The sequence below is a fragment of the Podarcis erhardii genome, assembly GCF_964252035.2.
Source record: "Podarcis erhardii genome assembly, chromosome: 3".
NCBI lineage: Eukaryota > Metazoa > Chordata > Lepidosauria > Squamata > Lacertidae > Podarcis > Podarcis erhardii.
The window spans coordinates 47,161,023-47,173,436 of NC_138507.1; the positions used below are offsets into that span (position 1 = coordinate 47,161,023).

The 12,414-nt window shown below is 42.2% G+C and overlaps 1 long non-coding RNA gene across 1 annotated transcript in view; it reads left to right on the top strand.

Moving 5' to 3' along the window:
- Positions 1-621: 621 nt before the first annotated feature.
- LOC309339476 overlaps positions 622-12,414 on the top strand; it is a 464,046-nt gene continuing 452,253 nt past the window's right edge. The window contains exon 1 of the long non-coding RNA XR_014155392.1: positions 622-676. This is a non-coding gene — a long non-coding RNA (uncharacterized lncRNA). The remainder of the gene's footprint in view (positions 677-12,414) is intronic.

Genomic DNA, 12,414 nt, shown 5'->3' on the forward strand with positions numbered 1-12,414 from the left:
TACTTAAATCATCACCTTTACTCTCTCCTTCTGTGCCTGGCTAAGACCTTGGGGACAGTGTTAGATAGTAATTTGCCTGATAACCTCACAGCAAAAATTTCCCTAAAATCCATTTTTTTGAATTATTAATTAGTTTTAAAAGTTACCAGATTGCCACAGTGTGACTGACCTATTGCTTTTTAATTACCTTACAGTTTTTGATACTATTAAGTATGACATGTTGCTGACCCAGTCACAGTTCCTTCCTTGGCTTTCATCAGCAAAACAAAACGCTTTCCTTGAAAGAAATGTCTTCTTTCTCCTATATCTTGGAAACAAATGAACTGCGCAGTTTGAACCATCTCCATGTCCTTGAGTTTTTAGTTCCAAATTCTGCGTTGTTATGGAGTGTTAGGGGAGGGGTAATACCTTTGGTAGGGGGCATGTTGTGCTCCTTCTGAGGTAGTTTGTCCACCTTTGGTCCCCACCCTGCACTTAACTCTCACCTGTAGCTCCAAGAAGCTGTCACCATGCAACAGAGACCACGCCCTGGCCAGATAAACCAGGTGAGGGTAGCCAATGGGTCTCAAGTAAGTAAGTAAGTTAGGGACTTCTCCTACATGTGAAGACAGACTCTGGCGGATTGAGCAGATGAGACTAATAGTGGGTCCAATGGTCAAGAAGGCAATTTCTGCAGGTGCTGTAAAGGAAAGTGAGGGACAGATGGGCTTTTCAACCTGGGAAGGTAGCCGATCTAGAAGAAAAACTCTGGTCCTAAACCTCCTCTGCCTTGTGGGATATCTTCAGAAGAAGAAAAGGCTAAAGAGTAAACCTACACAAGTCCGGAGTGACGTCCGTAAGATGGTGGGGTGGCAACTTGTACACCTCATTCTGGCAACTTCTGCAGCTAAGCTGGTGTCAAACATATTGCTCTGCTTTCCTCTGGACCACATCAGCAAAGCCAAGAGGAGGGTCTTGTCTTGACTTTACTCCCAAAGGCATACCCCATTGCCTGTCAAGACAGATGGCTGCCAACAAAAAGTATTATTATTACAAGCCAGTATCCAGGTAACTCATTCCATCAGTGCAAGGATTTCCAGTTGCACAATGGAACTTTTCCCCTCTCTTCTTCCATGCTCCTCCTAAATCTGTTCTAGGGGTATCCCCAACCCTTCGGAACAGATTTGTGGGAGGATGGGGGAGTTCCATTTGGCAAACATAAATCCTTGCACTGACAGAACAAGTTAGCTGATAATTGTTATACCTCCTTGTCATTATATCTTTTTGTAGTGATGCATTTTCTAAGTTAACGAAGCCTAAATTTACAAGAATTAGCATGTGGTGCCCAAAAAGGTTTTGAGATTAAAAAAAGGACCCTCTAACTCATGTCTTACAACAAATGTGACATTTTTATCCTAAAAAAAAAAGTGATCTTGATGATACTGAAATGCTTCTAGCGCTCTTTCTGCTCTGGCCATTTTCCTACATTTTCCATGAAGTTTGTTCAGTTAATATTAAAAGCACTGGTAATATGCAGTGGAAGTAAGTCAATGGGGCTCACTTTGGAATACACCGTGAATAGGCTTGTTCTATCAATTTATTTAATGAATATTTCTTTTCTTTGCATGTTATATTATAGTTTGATATGTTTATCAAAAATATTTTTGATATTGTTATTATCAGATGTTTAAAATAGTTAACAGAGTGATAACATTTAGGGCTAGTATATTTAGTGGGGGAAATCAGTCTTGCAGTGTAATCCTCTGCATATTTATGCACTAAATTTGATGGATTACAGTGTGATGTACCCTAAGACCTCTGGGTATAGGGTGGTATATAAATTCAATAAATACCGTATTTTTCGTCCCATAGGACGCACCTAGTTTTTTGGGGGGGAAAGAAAGGGAAAAAAAATTCCTTTATTTCCCCCCCAAAACCAGGTCGGGGAATCCAAACCAGGTCGAGGAACATCGGGATGGCGGTGCTGCGCCTCCCCGCTGTCCCCCGAGCTTGTGGAGCTGCCCGATGTCTGCCCGAAGCGCGGGGTGCTCTGCTTTAGCACACCCCATGCTCCATTCAGCAGGCTGCTATCCACAGCCTAGGGAGCCCTGCGGGAACTCCCGCGGGCTCCCCAGGCTTGCTGATAGCTTCCTGAAGCCTGGAGAGCGAGAGGGAAAGCCTGTATTCGCCCCATAGGACGCACACAGATTTCCCCTTCATTTTTGGAGGGGGAAAAGTGCGTCCTATAGGGTGAAAAATACGGTAATAACAATAATGCAGTGCAATCCTGCACCTACTTACATCAGAAGTAAGTCTCATTGAATTCAGTGGGGCCTACTCCCTAGTAAGCATGCCTAAGACTGCAGCCTTGATCTTTCTTTACTGACAGTACCCTCCAAACATTACCTCAACCTAACCACATAGCAAATGCTTCCGTTTTTCACATATCCCTATGAAAATGCTTCAAACCAGTCATTCAAAAGAGAAAATCTTACACGCTTTGTATGCATTGAAACTCAATAATAATTGTGTTATGTTTACAATCTGACTTCCCTTTACAAAAAGAAAAAAAATAGGTTAAGGACAAAAAGAACACGGCACTAAAGTGTTTACAGCTTGACTTTGAAGAGGCAGCTGATGCAGTTCTGCATTTGAAGCTAATTGTCTGTGGAACTTTTGACACGGTGGGGGGGAATGGAAGGGAAATCATAGAGGTTATATTTTGAAGTTTTGTAACTAGATTATTATTATTGGTGTGCTATTACTGTATATTTTTTGATAACAACATAAGGTTCTTACATCCACATTCTCCTCCCCACCCCCATTATTGGAACATAATGAAATAATTTTTTCAAGGTGTGTTTTCGCAGCGAAGAATGCAAAACCTTTCCACCTACTGTTATCATTGCTACAATCACACTACATGCCTGCTGTCAGGCTGTTAAAGAAAGCATATGAAAATGCACCACCTCTAACTCAACAATTGTTGGTGGAAGAAAAGAAACAATTGATCTTTTGCTTCATTAGAAAGAAATGTATTTTCTTTTCACACCAAGATTTCCTGGAGAAAGGATTGAGCATTTTGAGGTCATCCATAGCTTCATACCATGATATAAGAACATCAGGCTCAGTATTATTAAGATATAAGAACATAGAAAGCTGCCTTAAACCAAGTTGGACTATTGGTCCATCTTGTTTAGTACTGTCCATGATGACTGGCAGTAGCTCTCTGGGTTTCGGATGGGGGACACGCCCAGCCCCACCTGAAGATGCCAGAGATTGAACATGCGATCTTCTGCACTCAGGTGCTCTTGTACTGAGCTAGGGTCCCTCCCATAATTGGGCTACTGTAGGGATGATCGCGGAGTGGGGAATGGGATGTGGAGGGAGCACACTCCCCACCTGCAGGCAGCTGCAGCCTGCCTGCACGCGTGACCTTGGGGTGCGGAGCACACACACCGCTCACAGACAAAGCCACGGCTGTCTGAACATCGTTCCCTCTGTCTAACCTTTTGCGGTCTCAGTAGTCTGCAGTGCCCTTTGTCTCTGAGACCTTTTGTCTCCTTCATCATACACTGTGCAAGGGGAAAATGATGTGGTGGAAACAGGTGCCAAAATAACTTTGAACCACCCCACGATCTTGGGACCAGAAGATGTGTAAAGGTCACAGCCCAAAATGTATTTGCCTGGTTTACATATTTGTCTCAATAAAAGGAGGCACCACAGGGCTGGCCGGCAGCTTGCATGCAGCCCACTTGTGCGCAGCTCACCTGCATTATCAACTCCTGCCTCATGTCCCTCACTTCAGGCTACATCAGATTATCTTGTCCTAGCTACATTTTTTTTTAAAAAAAAAAAAAGGGTACAACCCAGATAAAACTGAGCGCACATAAGCCCAGTTGTTCATTACACTAGAAGGCAGGACTAGAACTAATGGACTGAAACTGCAGGGATGTTGATTTTGGCTAAATATTGGGAGAAACTTCAAACTATAAGAGCTATTTGACAGGAGAACACATTGCTTTGGGTGGGCAGAAGCAAAGGGTGGGCGGTTAACTGGAAATCTCTGGAGATATTTAAGCAGAGGCTGGATGGTTATCTGTCAAGGATGCTGGAGCTGCATCCTGCACTGGAGATCCTCCATTGAGTGTTGACCAAGATGACTTCCAAGGTCCCTCCCTAATGTCAAGTTTTATTAAATCAATGGGTCTTAAAAGTGCAGTCCTATGCACATTTACTCAGAATTAAGTCCCACTGTGCTCAATAGTACTTCTTTCCAGGTAATTGTGGGCTGCATCCTCAAGTGATTCATTGTGCACTTAAGTCCAATTAATTTCTATGGGGAAATAGCATGGTAGATTTTTTTTTTAGATATATAAATTCAATTTTTGTTTACCCTAGGTCAGCAATCTGTTCCAAGCGTGAGTACTCTGATGGATATACTGAGCTTCCCTACCTAGAATGGCTCTTTCCTTCATTTCAATCAAGAGAGATGTTCCATATGTGGCTTAGGTTGAAGGCATGGATTAGATCTCTCTTCCACCATACATGGAAGAGATCTGCTTGCCCAGAAGCACATAAGGCTCTCTAGACATGGCACTTACATCTAAAAGCAAAAATCATTTCTCTTATCCCTTGTAAAACCAGCCAGTAAGCTAAACTCAGTTTTACAGAACTGAAACTATGCAGCCTAGCTCAAGACCCAGAATGCGAAAAATGAGACATGGTCCCATGCTTGTTTTCAGTTTTTGGACAAGTGTGCCAGGAAAATTGTTTCATTTTTCTCTGGTTGGCTTAATATCCTGTGGAACCCATAGTCACTGGCACCAGCTTAATATATTTTAACCTTAAAAAACTAACGCAATTCCAATGGCATCAGACCAACGCAAGCAGGAGAATCATATACAATCACATGTATTTATTAATGTCTTAACTTATAGGTCAGTATAAATGTATTAAATGTGCAAATCCCTTGCACTTCCAGCAGGCTCCAGAAGTTTCCCTCAAACTCTCTTGGCTCTTACATCTGATGCATCTACAACTCCCCTATGTTTGCTATTTCTTCCTCATCTTCATCTTTTCTCCTTTTGCCACGGAAGCCTCAACCTGTTTAATTAACAGTGATCTCAGTCTGACCTTCTGCCACATGGGCAGTACTTGGTAGAATTTAACAAATAGGGATCAGCACTGATTGTGAAGTCCTGGCCAATGAAATGAAAGACCTGGATGGATGCAGAATATTAACCTACATGCATTAAGTGCATGGAGAAGATGTGATGACAGGAGATGTCACTGCTTTGCTAGCCCTATTCCTGGTATCAGTCACATCACTGGCCCATCCCCTCAGTGTCAGTGCATGAGGAATTCTATGTGCAAGCAGCTGCTTGTGCACAGACTTCCATGCATTCAGGACTAGCTTGTGATTGGGAGTCTCCACTCCCTGATAACTCATCCCCACTCCCCTTCCTGGAATCAGCCCAGTGGTCATTGAATATAAAGATGCCTTATGCCAGTTATACTGCTCCAGTGAACCATTTAGATCAGCATTTCACGCTCTGACAGTAGAATTTAAGTTTCATAGGCAGCGAGTTTTCCCAGCTCTGTAAGCCAAGATGCTTTCAAGTAGAGACATCAGGATCCGAGCAAAGGGATCATTCACTTCCAAAGCAAGTGTTCTACAACTAAGCTATGGCTTCTCCCTCAAGTAGTAGCTGATTTGTACTATAGTCTGATATTTAAATGATATCCAGGAGCTTTGACATCAATTTGTGGGGGGAATCTCAAATTTCAAACTTGCATGAGAAAATTCTGGCCCATTACTCATAGCTGCCCAAGGTGTTATAATCTAACTTTCAAATGTGAGGGTTTAATTTGAAATGTCAAGCAAATGTCAAGTTCTGGTGTGTGGATTTCAGCTTTGGCTGAGCCAGGTTGAAATATTAGTCATGTGTTCAGTTTCAGCCAAAAAGAAAAAAATTTGCCATACATTCTGGTTCTGAACGGCAAATATTTCTAACAATATCTATGTAAAATTTTCCGAGTCATTTATCTGATATCATTCTTTTGATATTAGAAAGTTATTCCACTATTTTAACTTGGAGGGTGTGGAAATTCTCAAATTCCCAAATTCTACATTCTCAAATGCAACATTTTGCCAAGTATGGAATCTACAGTTGACACAAGCCATTTTTTCCCCCCTGAGAAATGCCTGTAGCTCCAGAACTTCAGAATCCTCTCAGGGTTTATGAATAAATATAAGCCATAACATTTTTTAATGCTCTGAACACTCTCTCTCTCACCGCCGCCGCCGCCCCCCCCCCCCACACACACACACTATATTGCTTTTAGGAAAGTATAGTGCATTTCATAATTTTTGAATTTTCTGTAATGTTGGATTAGATCATATTAGATAATTCAGAGTAGTGGTCTGTAGCATATTGTTTAGAGAAAAATCGTCTTTTAAAAACTTATTTATCCTTACATAGAATGAAGAGCAGCTTTGACATTCCTAGCAAACTACAGTGTTGTTTTCACTGTTGAGTGATTTCTCTATATTTCCCAAGTAAGAGTGAACATCAGAGGAAGTCTAAAATCCAATTGATTATCCACATAGTGGTTCTCATTCTATAATACACCTCTTTAGAATTATGTCACACTGTGGTTATATTTAGATCACAAAACCTAAGGACATATATCCCTTGAAGATGGATAAACAACCAGAATGGATGTCTTTTCGCAACAGGAAATCTTTAACACCAATTTTTTTAATGGAGAGGGAAGAAGGATCTAATGCAGATGATATTCCTCCAGGTCATCAAAGTAAAAGGTAAATAAATGTATCACAGAGGCAGAAAAGCAAAGCACAATGATTTAATCAAAAGATAAAGTATGACAGTCATCACACAGCAGTTCATCTTGTTTCATAGCTTCAGACAAATTTGAAACAGTAAAGACCAATTAGCTTGACTAGTGAGAAATTAATAAGGAGGAAATCAAGGTCATTCAAGACTATTTTTTCCTGATTGTTTCTCCTCATTTCAAATCTAAAACTAGGCTGGTGTGGATGGGTGGATATGGGTGTTGCTGTAACCAAAATCCCACAGTACTTTTGAATTAAAATGCTCCTGGCTTGGAGTAGAGATTTTACTGAATGATGTTTTCTTCTTTTAAAAGCTCCCTAGAAGTATAAAAGTATAGAAACAAAAACAAAACCAGCATGCAAGGAAAGGAATGGGCTAAACCCATTTTCCCATGCTTGCTCTCTTTTTTTATGATAGAGACACCAACAAAAACAAACTAGCAGCTCCAGTTACAGGACAAAGGAGGTAACCATGAGTTGTCCTATCTTTACATGTCCAGCAATTTTCTGTCATTTTAATTATTTGTTTTATTTTTCAGGCAAAATGGACCCATGAATACACTGATGAAGGGGACTTAGTCACCAGGGAGTGTGTACATGTGGCAGCAGAAGCATATTGCTATGCATTGTCTCTAACTTGGCCTAGCCTGCCATTTCCATTCTGACCACCACTCAGAGCTGGCTCTACAATTAGGTAAAGTGACTTGGCCACCTCAGGCAGCAGATGCTGACAACAACAACCCCTGCCCATTCCCCTCTATTAGAGATCAGAGCTATGTGTGTTACATGGCATGTCCTACCCACACCTAAACTAGTCTGCTGCCTCGGGTGTTGTGGGAAATGCCACCGTATTACCAGTGGAATAGGGAAGGGATACCATCATCCTTCACCTCAAGCAGCAAAATGTCTTAACCCAGCCCTGGCTCACTTTGGTAGCACTGTGGTAGTGTTAAGCCAAAGAGGAGCGTCTCCACCCCATCGTTCTGCCCGGACACTGAGGTCCAGCGCCAAGGGCCTTCTGGTGGTTCCCTCGCTGCGAGAAACCAAGTTATAGGGAACCAGGCAGAGGGCCTTCTTGATAGTGGCACCAGCCCCGTGGAACACCCTCCCACCAGATGTCAACAAGAAAAACAACTACCAGACTTTTAGAAGACATCTGAAGGCAGCCCTCTTTAGGGAAGCTTTTAATGTTTGGCAGACTATTGTATTTTAATATTTTGTTGGAAGCCACCCAGAGTGGCTGGGGAAACCCAGCCAGATGGGTGGGGTATACATAATAATAATAATAATAATAATTATTATTATTATTATTATTATTATTATTATTATTATTATTATTATAAAAGACATCTTCCTGGGCTCAGTACTGAAGTATAGATTCTGAACAGGTCGGTACAAGCTGGTCATGGGGTCACTGCCCAGTAATGTAGGTCATTGAAGTCATTGATATAAAATCTCTATTGTGACAAATTTTTGATTCTCCCCCACCCCTCTTTTCTTTCTTGAGCTACTCCTTGGGCTGGAGAATGTCAGTCTTTCCCTAGAGAATATCCACTGTGGATCCAACCCAAAATATTTTAGTACTGTTTAAGGAATCAATGGGCTTAGTCTCTTTTTCCTTCCAGTCTCTTAGCCTTTCTATTCCTTCAACACCAATATGAACTAACAACAGAACTTCATTTAGCATAAAGTGTGCTGAAATTTCTTCAAAGAGGGGGGGAAATGTTGGAGAATTTTACTTTCCCCTTTCAGAATATGCAGGAAGATGCCCCCCACCCCCACAATTTCACCACATACAAATAATGGGGAGACTTTTGAGGGGTCATTTTCATTATGTCTTACCTACCTTACCAGGCTCTCTGCAAAGCTAGGAGGGCAGCCAGTATAGAGTAGAATTTGGTGGTGGTCAGTCATCAGGACCTGGGACAGCTCACTGTGGTTGCTAGAGGCAACACTTAGAGATCATTCAACATTTAGTATGTGTGATGCAGCAGCACTAGCATCTTTTATAATGACAGGTAGTGGTGGTGGGATGACAATTATTTGGGTCACAGCAGTCGGGAGAGGGAGATTAGCTTTTCCCTCCCCAGCTGTGGTCCTGATGAACATGGTTTCTTTGAAGCTTTGTCAAAGTAGCGTTTCTTTTGCTCTGCTGCTAAGGAAGATTGTCACCAAGTGGGAATGTCGGCAGTAGAAGCTGGTCTGTTGGGGTGAATGGGGCACTGCCCCACCAATCTCAGTCTTAAAGGTAAAGGTAAAGGGATCCCTGACCATTAGGTCCAGTCGTGGCCGACTCTGGGGTTGCGGCACTCATCTCGCTTTATTGGCCGAGGGAACCGGTGTACAGCTTCCGGGTCATGTGGCCAGCATGACTAAGCTGCTTCTGGTGAACCAGAGCAGCACACGGAAACGCCATTTACCTTCCCGTGGTACCTATTTATCTACTTGCACTTTGACGTGTTTTCAAACTGCTAGGTTGGCAGGAGCAGGGACCGAGCAATGGGAGCTCACCCCGTTGCAGCGATTCGAACTGCCGACCTTCTGATCAGCAAGTCCTAGGCTCTGTGGTTTAACCCACAGCGCCACCTGTGTCCCTTATCTCAGTCTTACAACCAATCAGTGGGTGGCTGTGCCTCTCATTGGCTCTGGCTCCACCTACTGGTGGTCTCCCCGCCTTCCACTCACTAGTCCCAAGGGTCACCAGTTACCACTGGTTGCTGAGCTTGCTGGGCACTACTGGGAATGACAATCAGTGAAGCAATACTTCTTTATTCTTTTCAATCCTCCACTTGTTCTCCAATCTGGGCAAGGAAGTGAAGTCATAAGAGGTCTTCAGAGAACTCTAAGCAGGACAGAGAAGAAATAGCCCAGTCACCTACCTGTAAGCTCTTTTGAAGCATCCCTTGTTCTGGATCTAAGAAAAGGGACAAGAGAGAAATTCTGAGTGGAGGCAAAGTGGTTTGCAAACAGGATCAGGAATGCATTTCCTTTCATTCTTCAATGGACAAACTCACCCCACAAGTCATTTTCGTCTTCCAAATGGACTCTCTTGCAATTTCATAGCATCCTTTTTACATTTCCTGTTTTAGCCCTCTTTGCTCTTTTGCTAAAAATAAAATGAATTATGTTGGTGTTGCTGTAGTCATTTAGCAATATCCATTAACTGACTAACTCCTTCCCACTCTCCCGCTCCTGCTCCCTCTCTCCCTTTCTACAGGAACCTTTTTATCCTTCTAACAAACTCATGAGACACCTGAACTCAATACATTGCTAGTTGGCACTCTCACAATGCTTGCTTTGAATACTCACTTGTCCCAAAGTTCTAGCCTGGTCTAATTAAATAATAGCAATTATATTAATGATATGAGTTCTGAGCAAGATTTGATTTATTCTTTGTTCTTTCACTGCTGTTGACACAGTATGATTATCATCCAAGATTCACCTGTACCAGCTTTCCTTGCAATCAGACATTCCATATAATATACTAATCATGGAACCTTTCCACTCAGGATGCACCAATCTATTAGTTTCCTTTTCTAGCAATTTCTCGTGTTTCTGGTCTTAAGGTATGTTTACCACATTTCTGCATCAGTTGGAGATTTATTTTCTTTCTTTCTAAAAAATCCCATGAAAGTTTGCCAGGATTCTAGTGCACATTTCTGTATGTAATGTGCCCTAATATGTTTGCAAGCAATTTTCCCTTCAATAATGCAATAATGCATTTTTACATATAATTTCCCCTTAATATATGTATTACTGTATGCATTTTATGGTTGGCGAACTGCATCACAAAATTTGGAGTACAGATTTTGCAGGATAGATGTGTTTCAACCCATGTATTGGTTTGGGGAAGTGTAAATTAGGTTGGTTAAAATGCAACTGAATTGAATTTATCCCTATTCCGACTTTCTACTCACTGGTTGACGGCATATATGAAAGGATAAAGCTTTTGCAAATGTGAAGGTGTGTGTGTTTTCAGCAGCTAGGATCTGACACCCTACCACATCCATGGGCATAGGTGCCAACTCCCTGTGGCCCGGGTCACCCGAGCACCTACAAAATTCCCCATAAAGGGGCTGGGCACCCACAAATTTCAGTGCCCGGGCCATGCACGCTGAATGGCACCCATTGCCCTGGGCACCCATGGTCACAGGGCCAATTTGGCACTCCTGTCGACAGCTGCATTTCTATAATACGCCTTGCAGACTGTCCATCAAGGATGACACATAGTCTGCAAGACAAGCTGACTTGTCCACTGACCACTTTGAACCAGTCTGGCTCCACAGAGCCTTAGAATAGCCCAGCCTCAGAGCTACATCTTCAGCCTAAGACTTCTCATTGGAAAGGACCCTTCCTGGAGCAGACTATTCCATTTCCACAGTGGCCAGCTAGATGCCTGCTGTTTTCCTCCCTCCCTCCACATTGTTCGATAGACCCTGACAGACCCTGACAGTTGCAGATGTGATCCTTTCCTTATATTTTCACTTTACAGCAATCATGTTAAACCTTTCTTCGGGTGCCCATCAAATATCTCACACCCTAATGTGCCACTGGTCAAGTAGATAAGCTTACATGAGGATTCAGCTGAGTCTAGAACCAAATCAGGCTGATTCAGGAGAATCCAGGCATCAGTTGGGCTGAGGCAGCCACAGATTGCAATGGGTCAGGTTGCATGATCCAGGGCTGTTGAGGAGTGGGGTATAGGAAGGTGAGGCAGGTGTGTGCAGGAAGAAGAGTAAAACATGGGTAGTGTCACCTCTTTTATTACACTCTCACCCATACTCTCTCACTTTGTGCCACCCCTTCTCTCTCTCTCTCTCTCTCTCTCTCTCTCTCTCTCTCTCTTTCTTTCTTTCTTTCTTTCTCTCTCTCTCTCTCTCTCCTCTGTTCTGTTAACAAGTCCTTAACTTAAGGATTATTTCTCATGAGAAACAGCAGCTGCCTATGACTGAGTACCAGTTTAATCTTTCGTGGTTGGCTGTCGCTTAACAATGATGTTACCAGAATGTCACAAACTCTTTTTTTAGTCACAGTTTTGTTGCACTTTGCATATTAACTGATTAAATATAGTTTTGCTTCACAATATGAATTTGTACATGCCAGAACTATATCTGTCATAAAACAGACAAAGCAGCTGAGAAACTGCAAATGGGTGGCAGCAGACAGGGGTGGCAAAAGCTGGCTTTCATTTTTCTGTATATCCATATTTTTGTTTTTGTTTTTCATGGTTGGTGTTGGGTCCTTTATGTTTTCAAATATTTATACAGGAAAAGATTATATTGTAAAACATCTTGTCCTTCTAGAAAGTTGGTGCCTATTATTGGAATGATTATATAAATGGATAAATATTGTGCATTATTCCTCCTCCCTTTTTCTGCATGGATGTGAAATATCTATGTTATGTTGTTGAACTGTGTCAGAAGAAAACCTTGGCTGCCTTCTGTTGGAGAAACCCCCTTAAATGCCTTTGAAGTGACAACTAAACTGGGAAATATAACTGACTCACAGCCTTTAAGCGATCAAGAAGTGATCAAAGCTGTAACTCTGGAACTCAAAAAGAAAAACCCCAACGTACA